Source organism: Salvelinus alpinus, chromosome 12, assembly GCF_045679555.1.
Source record: "Salvelinus alpinus chromosome 12, SLU_Salpinus.1, whole genome shotgun sequence".
Lineage (NCBI taxonomy): Eukaryota > Metazoa > Chordata > Actinopteri > Salmoniformes > Salmonidae > Salvelinus > Salvelinus alpinus.
The window spans coordinates 7,538,306-7,554,627 of NC_092097.1; the positions used below are offsets into that span (position 1 = coordinate 7,538,306).

Below are 16,322 nucleotides of genomic sequence, written 5' to 3' on the forward strand. Positions count from 1 at the left end.
TAGAATTTCGTTTTGTTCAATCTGATGAGACACCCCACTGAGACTGAACATCCTGCTGTATCACTGTCCTCCACAACCACAACACATAAACACCGATTTACCATTATATTGCCTATCCCAGCTGTGCTGAAGATTCATACAGAACCACATGGATGCACCCGTCACTGTTTGAGAGGATCCCAATTTCACCCAAAAAGGATTATAGGGCACTACACAATTCCATTTCATGAGCCATCAAGCAGACGCTCCTCTAAAACATACAAAACATCTCTCCTGGAGAGAGAGAGGAGCCCAGAAACATGTGTCAAGGCTTTTCAGTGGCGATTTTAGCATGTCAATCTTTTAGCATGTAACTCAAAAACATTTTTTATGCATGCCATCAAATCCACTACACAACACAACACAACACAGTACTTAACAATACCTGAATTGCACTATGACAGTGACAATCGGTGCCCACAAACTGTTAGGGCATACATATAGCTGTCCCAACAGCAGAGCTTTCTTTTCAGCACCATGGAGTGAATCCTTACCACTGCTACACCTGGCTATCAGCAGAGACTTGTCTGGCAGTGAAACAGTTCAGCCTTATTTACTGCCTTTGTAAAACACATAGCTGAAATGGCTGACTTGCTTAAACAAATGTGGTTTCTACTGACAATTGAGATGGACAAACTATGGCATAAGGGAACGATGAGCGGATAAGAGTCATTTTGATTAAGACATAGAGAGCTAGGATACAAAATATACAAATACAAAATAAGTATTTGTTCAGCACTTTTGCAATATACAGTGACGGAATTCGGAACATGGGCAATTCTTACAGTATTCTCCCTGTACACCACCAAGTCAGAACCGTAGGATAAATAAAAGGGGCATATAAGCAGACAACGAAAGCTCTTACAATGTTCGAAGGTGACATTTCACCACCAAGTCAGGACAGTAGACTAAGTTATGAGGGGGAAAGGGACCAAATTATTAGGGTGAGGCACATGGGCTACTAACAGCTTACTACACAACATACACTTTCTTAGCTACAGTATACATGTCTCCTTAGCATATTACATAATTTATGCAGCAGCATACAATGCATTATTGGACTCGCAGTTGTGCTGTGCTCACTTGAACAGGAAGGTGGCGTGGCGGTCCTTCTTGTGGGTAAATTTTGTCATCAAACTTTGTCATCCGTGTCTAGCATTCTCTGGATTTATGGTGCTTTCAAGACAACTGGGAACTCTGAAAAAAACAAGGTCGAATCATGACGTCAGTGATCTTCAGGTTGGAGCTCTAGAAAGTGCCCCGAGTTCCCGACTTCCTAGCTGGATGACCGTTCAAAACGTATTTTCCCAGTGGAGCTCACTGAAGTCTGAGATTTCCAAATTCCGAGTTTCCAGTTGTTTTGAATGCGGGAGAATGTATTCAACCTTTTCTGGCTCATGGTGTTGCATGTGAATGTTTATTATTTTAAGCTTGGAAAAGAGAACCTTAAACCCAGACTTGGACCACACACCCTCTCCACAGAATAGCAGGCAGGGAAGCAAAATACGGATTGCTGTCACGTTCCTGACCTGTTTTCTGTTGTTTTGTATGTGTGTGATGGTCAGGGCGTGAGTTTTGGGTGGGCATTCTATGTTGTGTGTTTCTATGTTGGTTTAGGGTTGCCTGGTATGGCTCTTAATTAGAGGCAGGTGTTTTGCGTTCCTCTAATTAAGAGTCATATTTAGGTAGGTTGTTTCACTGTGTTCGTTGTGGGTGGTTGTTACCTGTCTCTGTGTTTGTGTTCTGCACCAGATAGGTCTGTATCGGTTTTGCACGTTTGTTATTTTGTAAGTTGTTTGTAGTGTTCACTTGTTCTTATAATTAAACATGTTGAGCACTGGCTACGCTGCATTTTGGTCCTCTCCTTCACCCCAGGAAGAAAACCTTTACAGAACCACCCACCAAACCAGGACCAAGCAGCGTAGCAACGGGGAGCAGCAGCGGCCCAGTACACAGGACTACTGGACACAGGAGGAATGGTCTTGGGAGATCATGGACGGAAAAGGACCCTGGGGAAGGGTTGGAGAGAATCGCCGCTCTCGGGAGGTGAAGGAGGCAGCCACAGCCCAGGAGCGGTGGATTGAGGAGGCAGCACGTAAGAGAGGCTGGAAGCCCGAGAGGCTCACCCAAAAATTTCTTGGGGGGGGCTAAAGGGGAGTGTGGCGAAGCCGGGTTGGATACCTGAGCCAACTCCCCGGGCTTGCCGTGGAGTGAGAGAGCGTCGTACTGGTCAGACACCGTGTTATGCGGTAAAGCGCACGGTGTCCCCAGTACGCGTGCTTAGCCCAGTGCGGGCTATTCCACCTTGCCGCACTGGGAGGGCTAGGTTGGGCATCGAGCCGAGTGCCATGAAGCCGGCCCAACGTATCTGGTCTCCAGTACGTCTCCTCGGGCCGGCGTACATGGCACCAGCCTTACAGGTGGTGTCCCCGGTTCGCCTGCATAGCCCAGTGCGGGCTATTCCACCTCGCCGCACTGGCAGGGCTACGGGGACCATTCAACCTGGTAAGGTTGGGGAGGCTCGGTGCTCAAGAGCACGTGTCCTCCTTCACGGTCCGGTATATCCGGCGCCACCTTCCCACCCCAGCTCAGTACCACCAGTGCCTACACCACGCACCAGGCTTCCAGTGCATCTCCAGAGCCCTGTTCCTCCTCCACGCACTCTCCCTATGGTGCGTGTCTACAGCCCAGTGCCTCCAGTTCCGGCACCACGCACCAAGCCTCCTGTGCGTCTCCAGAGCCCTGTACGCACTGTTCCTTCTCCCCGCACTCGCCCTGAGGTGCGTGCCCTCAGCCCGGTACCTCCAGTTCCGGTACCAAGCACCAGGCCTAGAGTGCGCCACGAGAGTCCAGTGTGCCCTGTTGTTGTTCCCCGCACTAGCCTGAAGGTGCGTGTCCTTAGCCCGGTACCTCCAGTTCCGGTACCACGCACCAGGCCTACAGTGCGTCTCAGCCGGCCAGAGTCTGCCGTCTGCCCAGCGGCGCCTGAACTGCCCGTCTGCCCAGCGGCGCCTGAACTGCCCGTCTGCCCAGCGGCGCCTGAACTGCCCGTCTGCCCAGCGGCGCCTGAACTGCCCGTCTGCCCAGCGGCGCCTGAACTGCCCGTCTGCCCAGCGGCGTCTGAACTGCCCGTCTGCCCTACGCCGTCTGAACTGTCCGTCTGCCATGAGCCTGCAAAGCCGCCCGTCTGCCATGAGCCTGCAAAGCCGCCCGTCTGTCATGAGCCTACAGAGCCGTCCGCCAGACAGGAGCCGCTAGAGCCGTCCGCCAGACAGGAGCCGCTAGAGCCTTCCGCCAGACCGGATCAGCCAGAGCCTTCCGCCAGACCGGATCAGCCAGAGCCTTCCGCCAGACCGGATCAGCCAGAGCCTTCCGCCAGACCGGATCAGCCAGAGCCTTCCGCCAGACCGGATCAGCCAGAGCCTTCCGCCAGACCGGATCAGCCAGAGCCTTCCGCCAGACCGGATCAGCCAGAGCCTTCCGTCAGCCCGGACCTGCCAGAGTCCCTCAGCCCGGACCTGCCAGAGTCCCTCAGCCCGGACCTGCCAGAGTCCCTCAGCCCGGACCTGCCAGAGTCCCTCAGCCAGGACCTGCCAGAGTCCCTCAGCCCGGACCTGCCAGAGTCCCTCAGCCCGGACCTGCCAGAGTCCCTCAGCCCGGACCTGCCAGAGTCCCTCAGCCCGGACCTGCCAGAGTCCCTCAGCCCGGACCTGCCAGAGTCCCTCAGCCCGGACCTGCCAGAGTCCCTCAGCCCGGACCTGCCAGAGTCCCTCAGCCCGGACCTGCCAGAGTCCCTCAGCCCGGACCTGCCAGAGTCCCTCAGCCAGGACCTGCCGCCCCTTATCCCGGTGCTGCCCCTTATCCCGGTGCTGCCCCTTATCCCGGTGCTGCCCCTTATCCCGGTGCTGCCCCTTCATTTAGGTGGTTTTAGTTGGAGGGTGGTCATTGGGAGGGGGATACAGAAGCGGGGAGTGACTATGGTGGTGTGGGGACAGCGTCCGGAGCCTGAGCCACCACCGTGGTCAGATGCCCACCCAGACCCTCCCCTGGACTTTGTGCTGGTGCGCCCGGCGTTCGCACCTTGAGGGGGGGGTTCTGTCACGTTCCTGACCTGTTTTCTGTTGTTTTGTATGTGTGTGATGGTCAGGGCGTGAGTTTTGGGTGGGCATTCTATGTTGTGTGTTTCTATGTTGGTTTAGGGTTGCCTGGTATGGCTCTTAATTAGAGGCAGGTGTTTTGCGTTCCTCTAATTAAGAGTCATATTTAGGTAGGTTGTTTCACTGTGTTCGTTGTGGGTGGTTGTTACCTGTCTCTGTGTTTGTGTTCTGCACCAGATAGGTCTGTATCGGTTTTGCACGTTTGTTATTTTGTAAGTTGTTTGTAGTGTTCACTTGTTCTTATAATTAAACATGTTGAGCACTGGCTACGCTGCATTTTGGTCCTCTCCTTAACCCCAGGAAGAAAACCTTTACAATTGCTTTGCAATGCTTGCAGTTAGCCACAGATTTCTTCAAAACCACTCATTGTTGAATTTGCAATTTCCAACTTCTTGTGTAATGTTTATGTTAAATGGCCGATGAGCACCGATACGTTTGATCTATAATTTCTCTTCATATGACAAGGATTGAAAAGGATTTGCCTGTAGATTGTCGACATGATTCATGATGATGACCGCTTGTCTAGCGGTATGACGTTGACATGATCAGTCCAATCAAAGCTGCGGTAGATATACCGTGATTTGACGTCATTTTACCCTTTTTGCTTCCAGGTTTAACCCTTTTGGGTTCCATGTAGAACCCTCTGTGGAAGGGGTTCTACCTGGAACCAAAAAGTGTTCTTCAAAGGTTTCTCCTATGGGGACAGCGGAATAACCCTTTTAGGTTCACCCTTTTTTTTAAGTACTGTATAGAGGCCTGTTGAGATACAGGAATATTTATTAACGTATATTTTTACGTTGAGCAGGAAAGAAAACAACAATTGACCTCAACTTGCAAAAAATATAGTTGAATTACAGGCTTTACTATAATGTTGCATCTTCCTTTCGAAGCTCATCCATTTTAATCCAGTTAAACCCCAGACTTTTCTCTCCCTCTTACCCCACCAACCCAAAATAACCCTGACTCCATCTCATTGATTTATAAACGAGTGGTCTTATCACCATCGGCACTGGTATGTATCTCAGTATCCTCCCTCATGACGTGGCCAACTCAGAACTCTTCCACTATGTGTGCGTGTGTGTGTGGCTGTGGCTCCTCTGAATCACCTCTGCTGTGCCAAGAGGAGGCGGACTCCTCTGCATCTAAACCAGGATAGACTCTGTCCAGGCAGTCCTGTACACATAGAACCCCTGAGGACCGACAGGCTTGAACATCACCTGATAACATAACAACCCCATAGCATCTTGGAAACATATTCACTTCTCACTGTGGATGTTGCTGCCTTTCAATACAATCATCTTAATCTTGATTTGTAATATAGATGTTCTATCCTTATGCTTATGACTCATGACCAAGGTATGCTTATAAGGAATATGGAATTGCTCAGCTCAGTTGGTAGTCCATGGCGCTTTCAATACCAGGATAGTGGGTTCAATTCCCGGGACCACCCGTACGTAAAATGTATGCACGCATGACATAGTCGCATTTGGACAAAAGTGACTGCTCAATGACATATATTATACTGTATATTATTATCAGGTATGAGATCTATAAACCGCTGCATTTTATATCTATAAACTGCTGAGCTCCACTTCACCTGACAAACAACGCCCTTCAGAGTGATGCGGAAGACATTGAAATCAGCCCAAGAAAATAAACGCTTTTGTGAAATACGCAGTCAACACAGGCAGTGGTGTCGCAACGCCTACAGGTACAAGCTGCACATGGTGGAATGGGCCAATGTGGTTGATTTGGTATGAGAAACCTAGCTTCGACAGTTGAGATAACTTTTAAACCATGATGGTACAGTGTAGCAGCTCTTCAGTGCATGGGACCTTCCAGAAGAGCTTGTTCAGCAGAATTGTTCTTGCATGCGCCTCTCCAAGCGTTGTACTGTACGTATACAGGAACATGGCTGTTCCTCTCAGGATGATACATCAAAGCTGCCATAATCTCATTTGATCAACTATCTACCTTCCGTGTTCTCCAACTGTTAGCATAGCAATCGAACATAATTGTATCAACATTATGTCAATCGTATATCGACTTGATATCAATGGATTAATAGAACCTGAATTGGTTGTGTGTAATTTTCTCTCGGGGAAAGCAGTTTTATTGCAACAATGTTGAAAAGGCATTTGAAAAACATTGAGTTGGGACTAAAACACACTCCACCGAACACTCTGGTTATAGTTTAATCAGCATACCTGAAGTGGATTGAATCCATAAGTTCTGAAATATGTTGTTTCAATGTTTTCTAATGTGAATATCCCCATCCCAAGTTGGACTCTTTCACGCACATTTTCCACTATTATGTAACATGATACTGCAGCACTGCATGAAGCTACGCACGAGGACTTGACTCAATGCTGAGAGAGAAAGTTCCTCTCTGGCAGCTTCCCTTTCCCTGACGTGTCTCTATGCATTAAAACCATAGGAAAGATATTATGGTCTGCTATAATTACTCTGAGCCTTTCCTTCTCCCACTGCAGTCCTCTAGATAGATGGGCACTGTAATGAGGCATGATACAAGACCACCGCATTCATCACTGATTATCAAACATGTGCATACAGTAAGAAAGTGCACATTACCTGTATCGGAGAGAGCTGTAGTCTCCTGAAAACGAGAGAGAGAGGGACTTCTCTCTGTTGCACCTGCAGGACACTCAAGATATGGTCTTAGAAGAAGAAAAAAAGTATTATCTTGAAGATGAATCGTTTTCGGTTTATCCCCTATGAAAAAGATAAGCCTATTGTAACTGCTCAGTCCCTGCAGTCACCCCTGGGGGCCTCTTCCCAAAAGCCCTCTTCACACACACACACACACACACACACACACACAAAAGAGTTGTGGTAGGGCCTGTGCTGCTGGGCCTGTGCTGCTGAGTTAATCAGATGTGGGGGAAATGAAAAGGAACACACACGCACATTAACATTCTCTCACACTGCAAATCAGCACCAGCATCAGAGCTATGTGCAGTTTCACTGCTGGATTTCCCGGCACTGCAGCCTCATTGGCTGAAGAGCTACTCAATAAAAGCCCTACTTGTCATCAATTGGGTGGGGGGGCTTTTTTATGGCGCACTCTGTACTCTGCTCCTCCTCCTCCTCTCTGTCATTTTTTTCTCTCCAGTACACGCAGAGGGGAATGCTGAGCTTTGAAAATGATATGAAGGGTGAAATGGAGGTTGGAGGGAAGGAAGGGAGAGGGAGAGTAAGGGAGCGAGGGAGGTGTAAAAGCTGGGAGAATCGATAGGCAGGGAGGAGCGCCGTGCCGTGCAGACACTGAGCCCGGTTCAATGCAGGGGCTCAGAGAATCTGGCCATATGTGCTGCTCTCTCCTCCCGACAACGCTGTCTCTATGCAGGACCAGAGTGCAGTGAGGTGTGTGAAGCGGGAAAAGGGGGTGCCAATCTGCCAGGGTTCGCTCTGTTGCAGCAGAGCAGTCAGGAAGTTTGTCCAGGCAGCGCTACAGCAAACTCTCCTAGAGGAAAAAAAGCTATACTGTCTCTCTCTTTCTTTCTTTCATGTAGGTAATATGCACCTAGTGAATTATTTAAGATGCCAGAGGGAGGGTGGGGTAAGCTACATGGATGACAGCTTTGCACACTCTTGATATTCTCTCAACGAGCTTCACCTGGAATGCTTTTCCAACAGTCCTGAAGGAGTTCCCACATATGCTGAGCACTTGTTGGCTGCTTTTCCTTCACTCTGCGGTCCAACTCATCCAAAACCATCCCAATTGGGTTGAGGTTGGGTGATTGTGGAGGCCAGGTCAGCCGATGCAGCACTCCATCACTCTCCTTCTTGGTCAAATAGCCCTTACATAGCCTGGAGGTGTGTTGAGTCATTGTCGTGTTGAAAAACAAATGATAGTCCCAACAAGCGCAAACCAGATGCGATGGCGTATCTCTGCAGAATGCTGTGGTAGCCATGCTGGTTACTGTAATGATGGACTGTCATTTGTCTTTGCTTATTTGAGCTTTTCTTGAGATAATATGGACTTGGTATTTTACCAAATAGGGCTATCTTCTGTATACCACAACTACCTTGTCACAACACAACTGATTGGCTCAAACGCATTAAGAAGGAAATAAATTCCACAAATTCACTTTTAACAAGGCACACCTATTAATTGAAATGCATTCTAGCTGACTACCTCATGAAGCTGGTTGAGAGAATGCCAAGCGTGTGCAAAGCTGTCATCATGGCAAAGGGGGGCTACTTTGAAGAATATCAAATATACAATATTTTGGGATTTGTTTAACACTTTTTTGGTTACTACATGATTCCATATGTGTTATTTCATAGTTTTGATGTATCAATTTGATGATCCAATTTAAAGACATAGCTTTTAGTAATTTGGCTCAGATTTAACCAATTTAAATTAAGTTATATTTGTGTTAGGGTTAGGGTTATGGACAAGAAAAGGGGGCGTCATGTCATCTACCAAATCATCATAAAGGAACTCACAGACTGCATATTGATCTTTATCAATGTATTGATAATAGCACATGGATAATAACTCAAATATATTGCCTCCATATAAAAATTGGTTGAGAGGCCCTAGACGTTCTTCTGCTCGTGATATAGTAGCCAGTGCCACAGCTGTGGTGTGTTTTTATGGAAGATGAATAGAGACACATTGGTGTGACTGCCAGTTTCACCATTAGACTTATTGCACCATCTGGGCGCAGTGCCAGAACCTTAAACGAATAGCAGCCAGACAGACAGGCAGGCAGCCTTCCATGTCCAGGATGTAACAGGCCATTTAATTTCCTTTAGCGATACCCTTGACGCAGGAGCCATCAGCCCACTGCATTACCAGTGATTAAAACTATGCAACCCAGTACTACAGAGCTGCAGCTAAACCAAAATTAAGTTCCCATTCCACAACTATGGTCATAGGCCTACTTCATTCACTGCACTGTGAGTCTTGAACTCGCTTGTTTTTTAAAGGTACAGTAAGGTCATCTCATAGTTTAGTGAAGAAGGAGCACTAGCGCACACCAATTTAGTGAGTGCTGCACTAATTACTAATTAGTCATGTAGCCCTGCCTTTAAGACACTGGCTGGACTGCAATCGATCAGCATTAAGATTGTCACTGAAATTTGATAGATAAAACCATTTGTGTACCAAACTGTTGGTTTATGGTTTCTGTTCACATAGGATAGTGAGAGAGCGAGAGAGAGATAGGGGGAGAATCTCAATTGCATATTCCTTGTGTCCTCTCTCCTTGCCTCCTTCTCAAAACCCATTGGAGAAGGTCAGAAGGGCGGGATCTCTGGCTTTCTCATCCAATGGGTTTTGAGAAGGAGGCGAGGAGAGAGGATGTGAGTCGTATGCACTCGGCAAATACTGGTTGCAATGAATAACAGGAAATAATAAAATACAACAATTGATAAAGAAATAAACTGGAAATGGAAGACAAAAGTACTCAAAAGCCTGAAATAAGGCAGGAATTAACATGGTAGAGATAAAAACACAGCAAACCGAGGACATAGAAGGCACAGCATGTGGGTATGTATGGGTGTATATGTGGGGGGAGCGTGGTTGTGATGGAAGAGGTGCTCGTGTTTGTGTGATGGGAAAAGTGTGATGAGTTAAGTGAATGAAGAAGGAAAATGGTTGCAAAAGCCAGAGCCAATGTGTGTCTGCGAGCAGGAGTTGTGACAGAGAGTTTTCAACTTTGTGCAGATATGGGATATACATTTTAAAATAAATTACAAATACAGTTTATTTATTTTTGTATTGTCTTATCATGATGGAACAGTCTCCAACCCTATATCCTAGACACCCACCTGAGTGACCCACACACTAAGGAGAAGTCCTTATCTGTTTTATAGGCCTACTGCAAGTAGCCTACACGCAGCCAAGACAGAGAGATAAATGTGGTCAGAGACACACTAAAGCAGCACCGCCCCCTCATGAGTCTGAGCCTGTCTGGCAGGGTTGGTCCTAACAAAGCCAAAGCACCTAGATGGGTGAGCATAATATACAAGGAATCTCTCAAAGCTGCTAATAAGAACCTTGACGACCTTGTAACTAGCTGGTGGGAATTCTGGTGGAGTACCCCCACCCAGATAGTGGCAGTGCTGGCAACACCAGCTGCAGTAACCCATGGGGAGGGGGTCACACTCAGACAATCGAGGGGGCAAATTATTGTGGCCCTGGTGGGACAAAAAAAAGAATGGTCTAACTGCACAGAGGTGCTTGGGAAAATGGTCACAACGGGAGACCAGTGTGTTTTGGGTGAAAGTGGTGTATCCAAGCTCCATCAGCTAGGAGTAGACATTGGTTAATCAAATCTCCCCATTCTTGCTCAATTTGACATGCCTTCGCAAACAGCTGCAACTGTATTCGCATTCACACATCAAGTCTTCTCTTGAGTTGGGCTCGGAGTTGGAACAACTGTTGAACATCTGAGCTTGTGGTTGTTTGTGAGAGAGGGGTGGGTGGGGAGAGTGTGTGTATGTAACCTACATCTGTTGTTATAGGGTAATGATATTAAGGACAGTATAGGTGAACATGTAATTTTTGTCATGTCAATCCTGGTTATAGGTAACAATCCTTCGTTAGAAGGGCCTACATTATTATGCATATTATTCATTAATTGTGGAAATAAAATAAGATATGTAGAATTGTTTATATACAGTGTATAAATATATTTTCTATAACTATATAAAGTTTAATCGAAGTGAGTGTGTTGGATATGCTTTTGGCTGTTGATCTGCTTCTGTTCTGTAGGTGATCTAGTGTGCTCTTTTCAAAGGATGGGTAGCAGTCTCTGGGAGGGCTCTGGGATCTGGGTGGGCAGGGGAGGTCTGCCGGTCACTAGGAGGACAACCCAACTTGGGATGGGGGGAAGTTTTAGCGAGTAGTGGAGAACAATTGGAGGTTTACTCAGTAGCAGTGGAAATATCATGGTACAGCTACATGGACACTCAATCGTAAAGGTACTTTTTAATTGCACTGTAAGTTTACAAACATAAACTCAGCAATAAAAGAAACGTCCTCTCACTGTCAACTGCGTTTATTTTCAGCAAACTTAACATGTGTAAATATTTGTATGAACATAACAAGATTCAACAACTGAGACATAAACTGAACAAGTTCCTCAGACATGTGACTAACAGAAATGGAATAATGTGTCCCTGAACAAAGGGGGGGTCAAAATCAAAAGTAACAGTCAGTATCTGGTGTGGCCACCAGCTGCATTAAGTACTGCAGTGCATCTCCTCCTCACGGACCGCACCAGATTTGCCAGTTCTTGCTGTGAGATGTTACCCCACTCTTCCACCAAGGCACGTGCAAGTTCCCGGACATTTCTGGGGGGAAGGGCCCTAGCCCTCACCCTCCGATCCAACAGGTCCCAGACATGCTCAATGGGATTGAGATCCGGGCTCTTCGCTGGCCATGGCAGAACTCTGACATTTCTGTCTTGCAGGAAATCATGCACAGAATGAGCAGTATGGCTGGTGGCATTGTCATGCTGGAGGGTCCTGTCAGGATGAGCCTGCAGGAAGGGTACCATATGAGGAAGGAGGATGTCTTCGCTGTAACGCACAGCGTTGAGATTGCCTGCAATGACAACAAGCTCAGTCCGATGATGCTGTGACACACCGCCCCAGAACATGACGATCCCGCTCCAGAGTACAGGCCTCAGTGTAATGCTCATTTCTTATACGAGAAATGCGAATCCGACCATCACCCCTGCTGAGACAAAACTGCGACTCGTCAGTGAAGATAACTTTTTGACAGTCCTGTCTGGTCCAGCGATGGTGGGTTTTCGCCCATAGGCGACGTTGTTGCCGGTGATACCAGGTGAGGACTGGCCTTACAACAGCCCTACAAGCCCTCAGTCCAGCCTATCTCAGCCTAATGCAGACAATCTGAGGACTGATGGAGGGATTGTGCGTTCCTGGTGTAACTCGGGCAGTTGCTGTTGCCATCCTGTACCTGTCCCTCAGGTGTGATGTTCGGATGTACCGATCCTGTGCAGGTGTTGTTACACGTGGTTTTCCACTGCGGAGACGATAAGCTGTCCGTCCTGTCTCCCTGTAGCGCTGTCTTGGGCGTCTCACAGTACAGACATTGCCATTTATTTCCCTGGCCACATCTGCAGTCCTCATGCCTCCTTGCAGCATAAGGCATGTTCATGCAGATGAGCAGGGACCCTGGACATCTTTCTTTTGGTGTGTTTTTCAGAGTCAGTAGAAAGGCCTCTTTAGTGTCCTAAGTTTTCATAACTGTGACCTTAAATTGCCTTCCGTCTGTAAGCTGTTAGTGTCTTAACGACCGTTCCACAGGTGCATGTTCATTAACTGTTTATGGTTCATTGAACAAGCATGGGGAACAGTGTTTGAACCCTTTACAATGAAGATCTGTGAAGTTATTTGGATTTTTGCGAATTATCTTTGAAAGACAGGGTTCTGAAAAAGGGACGTTTATTTTTTTGCTGAGTTAATATTCTGATAAATAGAATTGAAACTTGTAACTCATTATGGTAAATGGTGAAATAAGTATAGCCAGTTATAATTGTAATGGCTTAGCAGATAATAAGAAAAGACGATCAGTATTTACTTTGTTAAAAAGAGAATGAATATTTTGGCAAAATCCTGCACGGAGCCTTCACCGTGCGCTGCCACTTTAAGAGCGCATCAGCAGTCAGGAGCGAGAAAATAAAGACAGCTTTCCTGGCTCTGTGTGGAAGCTCTCGGTTGGCGCAGCAGTTTGACAGTGTGTGTCTTGTTTATTTTCAGCGTGTTCAGTTTGTAAAGTGTTTATGTCAATCACCAGGTATACCTCTCTAGGTTGTGGTTGTAATCTTCTGGGACCGCTCCTGTCATTGATCGCATAGATTAGTAGCAACATTGTTGCGAAGCTTTGACAAACAAACCAACAGGTGTATCAGATGGACAGACAGTGCCACTGTAAGCCTGAAGTCAACAGCTAAGACGCTCTCTCTCCCCTTACAAATTCCAGGGTTTTTCTTTATTTTTACTATTATTCTACATTGTAGAATAATAGTGAAGACATCAAAACTATGAAATAACACAACTCCATATTATGGCAAGAACAGCTCAAATAAGAAAAGAGAAATGACAAACCATTACTTTAAGACATTAACATTTACATTTACATTTAAGTCATTTAGCAGACGCTCTTATCCAGAGCGACTTACAAATTGGTGCATTCACCTTATGATATCCAGTGGAACAACCACTTTACAATAGTGCATCTAACTCTTTTAAGGGGGGGGGGGGGTTAGAAGGATTACTTTATCCTATCCTAGGTATTCCTTAAAGAGGTGGGGTTTCAGGTGTCTCCGGAAGGTGGTGATTGACTCCGCTGACCTGGCGTCGTGAGGGAGTTTGTTCCACCATTGGGGTGCCAGAGCAGCGAACAGTTTTGACTGGGCTGAGCGGGAACTGTACTTCCTCAGAGGTAGGGAGGCGAGCAGGCCAGAGGTGGATGAACGCAGTGCCCTTGTTTGGGTGTAGGGCCTGATCAGAGCCTGAAGGTACGGAGGTGCCTAAGTCAGTCAATGCGGAAAATGTCAAGAACTTTGAAAGTTTCTTCAAGTGCAGTCGCAAAAACAATCAAGCACTATGATGAAACTGGTTCTCATGAGGACCGCCACAGGAAAGGAACACCCAGAGTTATCTCTGCTGCAGAGGATAAGTTCATTAGAGTTAACTGCACCTCAGATTGCAGCTCAAATAAATGCTTCACAGAGTTCAAGTAACAGACACATCTCAACATCAACTGTTCAGAGGAGACTGCGTGAATCAGTCCTTCGTGGTCGAATTGCTACAAAGAAACCACTACAAAAGGACACCAACAAGAAGAGACTTGCTTGGGCCAAGAAACACGAGCAATAGACAAAGGACAGGTGGAAATCTGTCCTTTGGTCTGATGAGTCCAAGATTTTTGGTTTCAACAGCCGTGTCTTTGTGAGACGCAGAGTAGGTGGACGGATGATCTCTGCATCTGTGTTTCCCACCATGAAGCATGGAGGAGGTGGTGTGAAGGTGCTTTGCTGGTGTCACTGTCAGTGATTTATTTAGAATTCAAGGCACACTTAACCAGCATGGTTACCACAATATTCTGCAGCGACACGCTATCCCATCTGGTTTGCGCTTAGTGCGACTATCATTTGTTTTTCAACAGGACAATGACTCAACACACACCTCCAGGCTGTGTAAGGGCTATTTAACGAAGGAGAGTGATGGAGTGCTGCATCAGATGACCTGGCCTCCATAATCACCCAACCTCAACCCAATTGAGATGGTTTGGGATGAGTTGGACTACAGAGCGAAGGAAAAGCAGCCAACAAGTGCTCAGCAAACAGTATGTTGGAACTCCTTCAGGACTGTTGGGAAAGCATTCCTCATGAAGCTGGTTGAGAGAATGTCAAGAGTGTACAAAGCTGTCATCAAGGCAATGGGTGACTACTTTGAAGAATTTAAAATATAAAATATATTTTGATTTGTTAAACACTTTTTTTTACACTACATGATTCCATATGTGTTATTTCATAGTTTTGATGTCTTCACTATTATTCTACAATGTAGAAATAGTAAAAATAAAGAAAAACCCTTGACTAGGTGTGTCCAAACTTTGACTGGTACTGTATATTGGGGATACAACCATCCCAGCTCTACAGATTTTGCTGCAAAGAGACAGAATCATTAGATCACTTGTTTTGGTACGGCCCATACGTAGCTTGTTTTTGGTCGCAGGTTCAGGAATGGTTGAAGAATTGCAACATTTACCTCAAGCTAACTCTGCAAATAGCACTGCAGGCTGATTAGAAAAGTAATTGTCAATCGATCAATAATACTCTCAGCAAAATGTTTATCTGCAATTTACAATCTTTAGAAACTATGAGAATAGAAAGGTTCAGAACTTTTGTGAAACATCACAGTTGCAATATATATGGGAAATAGAAATCAAAACTGGATGGTGTTCAGAGATAAATGGGAGTGGTTGGTGTGGAGCTGAAGGGTGGGAATAAAAAAAATAAAAACATGATAACTCATGTAAATTATACTGTGTCTGTAACGTGTATATGGTATGTATAAACTGGAAGTAGAAGCCTAAGTGTTATTGTTGTTCATTCGTTTTCTCCAATTAGGGGAGGGATGGTAGGGTTAGGGAAAAATAAGGAAAATACATTAAAAAAAAATATTTAACTAAAAATATGGGGGATTGGAAAGGAGGCAGATAATTACATTGATAGAAGCCACAATCTATCTGCAATATTAAAGTTGATCTACTCCCTACATTAATTATTTGTAATGGTTTGCCACATTTCAACACAGATAGTCAATGTTTTTTTTTCATCCAACTTTTAACCTAAAAACATGGTGACATCAACCAAACGTAAATCAGAACTAGATGTTGAACTGACTTCTGCACTGTGGGTTCACTGTAATAGAAATAGCCTCTACGTATCTTGTCATTTCCAAGTAAGGACACTAGAGGGAGCTGTTGTTGAGTGGTGCTCTTGTACCAACCATGCCTTCAGACACCGTCACCTCTCTCTCTCCAACTCTCTTAAAGACACAATGTCATCCAGCCACCGTATCCAAATGCTTCGTATTGTCATCACTGGCAACAATCTACATATCTCTGGCAACACAGCCTCTTATCACTATGCCAAAAACTCCATGACTGTGTGAGGATGAGACAGTTACATAGCCCGCTGGAGGGCCAGTCATACTGTTGCTACACTTGTACCTTTTTGTGTGTGAGCCAAAGTGCCCAAGTGTGGACACGCTCTTCTGCCTCTTGATTTAGCAGTGGTGTTGTTGCACTGTTTTTTTTAATTCTCAGTTCTGTAGTCTTCTTGGCTGGATTCATAGGAGAGTAATCGAGTGCCAGGACACTGTGTAGACTGATACCTGATCAGCTTGGATTCAACCCATACCATGCCACTCTGTAATATCAGATCATGTCATGTGATAAACAAGTTAAAGAGCGACTACTGTGTACTGCACATACTGCATATTATACAAACACATTACAAAATCCTGTTAAGGAAATAATCTGCCGGCCTTGCCATAACCAGCACTTTTCCTCTTTCACAATAAGTACAGAAGGTTTCGATCGACCCGTTG

At 46.0% G+C, this 16,322-nt stretch overlaps 1 protein-coding gene across 2 annotated transcripts in view; it reads right to left on the bottom strand.

Moving 5' to 3' along the window:
* LOC139535406 (synaptotagmin-2-like) overlaps positions 1-7,143 on the bottom strand; it is a 70,857-nt gene extending 63,714 nt beyond the window's left edge. For both annotated transcript variants that reach the window (XM_071334777.1, XM_071334774.1), the window contains exon 1: positions 6,789-7,143. The gene's annotated coding sequence lies outside the window, so the exon portion shown is untranslated. The remainder of the gene's footprint in view (positions 1-6,788) is intronic.
* Between the last annotated feature and the right edge of the window lie 9,179 nt (positions 7,144-16,322).